The sequence below is a fragment of the Vicia villosa genome, linkage group LG3, assembly GCF_029867415.1.
Source record: "Vicia villosa cultivar HV-30 ecotype Madison, WI linkage group LG3, Vvil1.0, whole genome shotgun sequence".
NCBI lineage: Eukaryota > Viridiplantae > Streptophyta > Magnoliopsida > Fabales > Fabaceae > Vicia > Vicia villosa.
The window spans coordinates 47,320,185-47,327,898 of NC_081182.1; positions in this window are offsets into that span (position 1 = coordinate 47,320,185).

Genomic DNA, 7,714 nt, shown 5'->3' on the forward strand with positions numbered 1-7,714 from the left:
ATCACTACATCCATTAAACTTTGCCATAGAGGGAGCTTTGGAACCTTTCGTGATAGTGCTTCTTATATCTTGTATGAGAGAGGCTAGGGATCCATCACTTCCATATCCTCTAGGGGATTGGATTCTTGATGGAGTTGTCTAATGTTATAGACATTGTCCTCTAGTCTCTGATACTGACAGGGTAGATCGTTCATGGCGATACGTATATTGGCCAGGCCTTTGGCATCACTGCTACGACTGGTATCCTCTAGCACAGGGGATGGAGATATCCTATTAACCATGTATGAGAGAGGTTAGGTATATGAGTGGAATATAACAGTGATTATGGTGATTGTGATGAAGAAGGTGTGGTCTTGGTTAGTTTTATCGAGGCCCAATGATAGGCACCACTATATTGGCCAAAAAGTATATGTGTGCAAGGTATTCATACAAGGGTAGAGGATACTCATAGGCTTTAGTAGGTTTATAACAATTTATGGTGGTTAAGATTTGCATGCAGTGGCGAGAAGCCTTATATAGTGGTTTTACGATGGTTTTAGAGGACCTACTCACATAAGGTGAAAGGCTCTGTATATCAGCACAATACTTTGAGTATTATGGAAAAATAATTATTTTCTTAATTTAGTCATTTGGAATGTTTATGGAATTTTCGCGTTTTGTGACGATTTAGTCGGTATTAGTTCGGGATAGCGGATCGACAATTAATCGATATTTTTAATATTTTTAGTATTAGAAATATTATTAGAGTGTCGGGTATTATTTTGGGAATTTTCTGAGCAAATTAAATTAGACCGTAAAATATGAGGTGATAAGCAAATAGGGAGTTTTAATAAAATAAAATTGCATGGGCTGTTAGAGTGTTGCACGTGTGTTAGAGGGAGACCCAAACTGATATTAGTGAGGTAATATCTTAAGGTTAGAAACATACAGTAAAGGCATAATTGTAGAAGAGCAAGCAAGTAGCAGAGAATTGGGAGAGGCATGGTGCACACGTGAGGAAGAAGAATCTTGGGGATTTTTTATCGGAACGAATTAGAGAAACCTTCAATCCAAAGGTAATGGTGAGGTTCTTGCTCTATAAACGGGGACATGATAGACTGTATGTGGGTTTAGGGAATTTTATTGTCTCTATGTGTCGATTGACTCCTCAGTTATGTGTGAATATTTTGTGTGCCACTGTGTTGAGATTTGTTGTGAATAATATGTTGTTGCCAATGTTGGTTGAATTGTGTTTCTGTGACTGTATTGCTTGAATATAATTTATGTGTTGATGGTGATGAAATTTATTTGAATTGAAACGGTAAAACTGTGACTTGAAAACTGGAAATAAAAGTGCATCTGAGACGAAGAAGAAGAAGAGTTGTGGGGCGGGGGGCCCTTGGGCTAGAGGTGGGCGCCCCCAGTTGAAATGAAAAGAAAAAAAAAACAAGTGAGGGTGGGGCGCCCTTGTGCCTAGGGTGGGCACCCCCCTTCCACAGTGAATGAGTCCCTTATAGGACGGTTAGCTCTAGTGGGACGAGGGTCCCATATGAATTTTTAGGAAAATCTTCATTATTTAGGACACTGCATGCTAGTTTTTAGCACATTTAATTCTGAATTACCAGTAGTAGAATTTAGTAGCACTAAAGGTTTAAATTAACAGTCTAAATTAATTTGCAGCCTTAGAATAAATTTAGTAATCGATTGATTATAATTCAATGGCAAATGAATAGCTAGCAACCGAGGAGAAAGTAATAGTAAGATTCCCAAAAGTTGCAGAAACCATGACATTGAGCAGATTAACTTTGTAACCGTAGCAAAGCATTTTTTTGGAGGTAGCAGGAGTATTGAAACAGCATATCAGTAACAGTGAACTGAAATGAATAACAGACCAGGAAATTAATTAATCGAGTAGTATAATTTAGGCGAGTCCGGAATTGATTCAGTATCCGTAAATTGGCGATGTTTTGGCGATGTTGTGACGTAATGCATATATTGAGATATTGTGAATTTTGTGATGTTGCAGGAAACTAATATGACGAGTAATTATCAATAATGATTGATACATTTTGGCGATGTAGGTGAATGCCTTATGCGATGTTGTTATGTGATTGATTGTGATTTGTTGCATTTCATTAGTGTCTCATGAACTGCATGTTTTAGCGACGACCTTGATTTGGCAACTGCGGCGTAGGCTTATGCTTGTTGGAATGCCTCTATTTATTGGCAATTGGCGATGGGGGCTGAAGTCCTGGGTATCACATGCATGATGCATTTGTCGTGTCCCATTCATTTGTTTTGTTGCGACGTTGTGTGTGGTTATATGATTTTGAATTTGAATTGTTTGCGATTGAAATAGAGACTTGAGATATATATTATAACTTGAACCGTAATATACTTTTTATCATGACTTTATTTATATAGTTTGATATCTCACCCTTTTCTTGTTTTCGCCGTTACCTTTATATTGGTAACGTGCATGTGATGCTAGTGAATGAAGGATTTAGCTGTCATGAGTTGAGTCGGTTGTCACTCTGATACGTAGCACTCGGGGGGACAAAAAGATTGTTTTAATTATTATTTATTTTTCTTAATTTTTTAATTGTTTTGGTTTAATTTGTAACTTAAAGTTACTTTGTAAAGATGCTACGACGTTATTTGAATATTTATGAAGTTTGATGACTCCGCTGCGAGTTAAAATGTTTATCTTGGATCAAAGTGATTATTTGCAGATTAATTAAATTGTCGTTTCTGTTATGTGTTATGTATCTATATGAAGGCAAGTAAGCCATAACTGCTTTGAATGACGAATATGTGATACCTCTAATGAACGTGTTTGGAAGTTATACTCTGATTTTCAGTATAATTTATCGGGTAGATTTGGGGTGTTTTATTATGCGTCAATTATGATTTGTCCCTTTCTCCCATTAAGGGAGAAGTGTATATATGGGCCCTTTGGGACTAGGGTTTAGAAAACCCTTAAAGACAGTAATTTCCCCCCATTTACTAGGGAACATTGTTGACTACCTACCTTTTAGGGATTTGTGGTATGACCCTTTCTTATATTCTCATATGACTGATGTGAGAATGATGGTACTATACATGTCAATTGTCCCAAGGGAGAGCCCTCATGTTTTGTGAAGATGTCTCCCGAGCGATGTCATGCTAGGCGATGAGCTTGGTATCTCCCTTAACTTATTTGAGAATCTCAAATATAACACTACAAAAACAAGATCTAAATAAACAAAAAATAATAATAAATCAAAGCTAATATAAAAACGAAACTGATAAAAACAAAAAATGAGTAAACCCTAAACAAATTAAAGGAAATTACCTGAGTTTCAATAGGTTAGAACTAAAAAGGAAAATTACAATTTGAAATCGAAAAAAAATAAGATGAACTTTATGTGTGTGTGTGTGTATATATATATATATATATATATATATATATATATATATATATATATATATATATATATATATATAATGAATTAAAAGAGGTAAGAAATAGTAATAATAGATATAGAATTAATGGGCTAGGCCCAATTTACTTCTTATGTGAATTAAAGAAAAATAAAAATAAAATAAATTTAGGCAATTTCTTTTTACACCCATGTACCTTCTTACAAATCCGCTGTGAAAAATATAAAATACCCTTATATTTCGGATATCCATATCCAAAGACACCTAAAAGGGCGATTTCGGATATGTATCTTCGAAGACACTTTTTTCTTAAAAAAAATGTTTTCGAAGATACATATCCGAAATTACCATTTTTTTTTAAAAAGTATCTTCGGAGATACATATCCGAAAAATTGTTGCAGTTTTTCACAAAACCCAAACAACCACCCCTTTTGTTCATTCTCTTCAAAACAAATTTTTTTTCACTTTAAACTTGTTTCTGCCAAGTTGTATTCAAAGTATTGTTACTCTAAAACTCCTTCCAAGCATTGATAAAGGGTTCAAAGCTCCATTCAACATCTACTCAAAGGTTCAAGAAATTGTAAGTTTCCACAACTTTACACTCTAGCTTGGAAATGTTATTAGGGCTATTATATATTAGAATAATGTTTAGGTTGAAGTTATTGTAGGTCAATGATAGTTTTTAGATGGTAAAAATTGGATTTTGAATGAGTTAGGGCAATAAATGGTAGTCTGCAAAAATGGTTGTTCGCATGTATTTTCAGAAGTGCATTTTCGAAATCACCTTTGACCAGTTTCGGATATGCACTTCCCAAATTTGGTCTAAGTTTTTTTTTTTAATTTTTAATTTTGTTTTCTTCATACTCTTACTAGTGGCATTTTTCAGGAAAATGACAGATAATCAGGTTCCAGACTTGGCGGGTTATGCATGACCAGATATAGTACCATAAGCTACGGGATGCAAGGGACATTTGTTGAAAGGTGGCATAAGGAGACCTCGTCTTTCCACTTCCCTGTTGGGGAGTTGACGATCGCCCTACATGATGTGGAATGTCTGCTCCACCTGCCGATCAAAGGGAGGTTGTTGGACCATTCCTGGATACAGAAGGTTGAGGCCATAGAGTGGATGGTGGATTACCTAGGTACCGACCCAAATATGGCGAATTATGATTGCATAGCAACTAATGAGGCACATATCCAGTTCTCCAGCCTGAAAGAGCTTTATAAGAACCACTTGGTGGCGACAGCGGAGTCAGAGGAGGAGGGTGATGGAATTTTTGTTAAGCATCACAGTGGTTGCGCTCTACGGTATTGGTTCATATTCTTGATAGGCACTGCCCTCTTTGTGGACAAAAGTACAACCTACGTGGACATGACTTATCTCTAGTACTTTATTAATCTGACTACAATTCACGAGTGGAACTGGGAGGCCTCCATTCTGGTATACCTATACCAGAAGCTGAATTAAGCCTCCAACTATAGGACCAGACAATTGACTGGCTCTTGCACACTCCTCACGGTACATTTCTTTTTAACTATATCACATTTGATTATGTTACTTTTCTTTTTAACATATTATTGTATTTGTGTTTTAGAGTTGGATCATCTCTTACTTCCACCACATCCTTGGCTATGATCCTGATCCAGTTTACACTGACGTCATGCCCAGGGCTGCATGATATGTCCTCCTAATGGGGAATAAAAAAGTTGGGCCATATCGTGTATACCTTGATCGTACTGCTCATGATGACATATAGTGGACGCCCTTCAGAGATTACGGTGATGTTGTCCCATTCGACCGCATCGCATTATATTCTTGATGGTTGGCATATGGGGCCAACACCTTGGTCAGATATCTGCCGGAGCGGTGCATGAGACAGTTTGGGCGTGTGCAGATGATACCGAGATATCCATTTGAGGCTGCTCCCGACACTGTTACCCGCCGAGATCTCACTGCTATATTTGACGTATTCAACTATGATTAATGATTCTGATTTTTCTGAAGAATTTTTATCTCTCAATGATTTTCTAGGGCATACAATGGGGTAAGGTCCTCAAAAAACCTATTTTGGATCTATTTATAGAATTTCTATTTTTTCTGTTCTCGCCTGGAGAGCTAAAGCCTTGTCCAACGAGCTAACATTTTCCCCTCACATCATCCAGCACAAAATCACTCAAACCTCCCTGGGAAAATATCTTTCCTCGCCTAGCAAGCTAAATTCTTGGTCGAACAGCTCCACCCAAAACCTACGCCAGATGACCAAGCCACTTTTTGCCACTAGAATTTCTCTATTTTGCCTCACTTCTGCCTCACCTGGCGGGCTCGCTCCTACCTCGCTTCCTACTCGCCTAGAGAGCTTGCGTAATTTCTTCTTCTTTTGCTCTATGTCATCTTCTTGGTTTGCACGAGAATTTGCTGCACACTTAACAGACAAATAACAAATACCACAACTAAATACATAAAGAGCTACACTTAAGCAAACATGGGGAAATGATTTATCAAAAGCATTGAATGGAGCTTTAAAATGCCAAGTTGTCATGTAAAACTATAGTCATAATTGACACTTATCACGGTGTATCAATCTTATTGAAGTATCATGAATCCAATTGCGTATTGATAGAACACATATGCTAAGAGTTTTGAAATACCTCCATTTAAAACTAATTGGGTTGTCTTGTGATTGACTTGCATTAGAAGCAATCAAGTGTACAGTGAACATCATGTATCATTTCAAATAGTTTAATTTATTGAGTTGCTTCCTAGCTCTCTTGTTTTTGTTTTTTGCTTCAGCACTTGATAGGAAAAATAGCAAGTGTACTATTTTTCCTATTGTAGTAATAAAGGGAAATCCCAAGTATCGAACTCAAGGACTGCTTGGTGATTCAGAATCCTAAATTCATTTCAATTAAACAAAAGCTTTGGGGGTTTTGTTTGGTTTGGTGAAATAATAACTACAATTGCAATTAAAATACGCAGGTAAATAGTTGAATAAAAAACAGAGATAAGTAGCTTGCTAGGGGTTCGGTGAATGATTCTTCTTGTAACAATTTCAACATATCAATGCAATAACATCATTCTTAACAGTTGATTACCGATTCTCAAGAGCGTCTAATCCTAATTCCTTAGTGAAAAGATCTTTGATACCATCACCTAATTACTATGGCCATAGATAATTAGTGTCATGGTTCAACATTCAAGTAACAAGAAATTTCGGTTATGAGAACGTATCCCTAGTCCTAGGTTATATTTATTATCAAATGTTCGTACACAGATCCACAAATAATTACTGTCCGGTTAAATTATTCATACACATTCAGAATCCGTTTGTCCGACGGTTAAAGCATTAAGAACATATGTAGAACAAGTCAACGATATGAAAACTAAATTGTCATTGCATCAATATAACAGAATTATTACAATTCGAATCAGGGTCACCCCCTAGCAATGGGGGGTTTAGCTACTCATAACAGAAAATAAAATAAAAATAAAAATTGTTTTAATTACAGAAGTCTTGACGGAATCAATCTTCAATGATGAAACACTCTTGAATTCATGAAACACCTCTGAAATTTGAGTTCTCCAACCTTCAAATCGCGCTTTTGCTCTCCAAAATCATCCAACCCAGTAAAATTCGCACTCCTGGTTTATATAGACGCGTTCTGGGCTTTTCCGCAAATTTTGGGCCTCCATACGCGTATGGGCTTTGGAAGTATTGTTGCGTACGGATACGAGCAGAAAGTGATTTTTTCTACTAAGGATACGCGTATGGTACTCGTATGAGCAGGGAGCCTGTTTTTCTTCACATGATACGCGTATGGTAAGCGTCTGAGCAGAGAGCCTGTTTTCCTTCACATGATACGCGTATGGTACGCCTATGAGCAGAGGATGTGATCTTCTTCTTGTGATACGCGTATGGTACGCGTACGGCCAGGGAATGTGATTTTCTTCTTGTGATACGCGTATGGTACGTGTATGGGCAGGGAAACCTTCTTTTCATTCTTTTGTTGCTGTCTTGATCCAGCTTTTCTTTGATATTACGATCGTTAGAACCTACACAGACATGCTACACATACCAAACGTGTAACACCTGACAGTAATCACTTAAATAGTAACAACTACGGACTAAACTAAAAATGACTTAAAATTCACTAAAATATAACAAAAGTATACAGTTAACATGGCTTTTTGACACTATAGTGACAAAAACATTTAGTATAAATGGTGATTGATCACAACCGCAAACTTAAATTGTTACTTGTCCTCAAGTTATGCTCTGGTCTTGTCACCCCACAAATAAGTACATTTCAATAC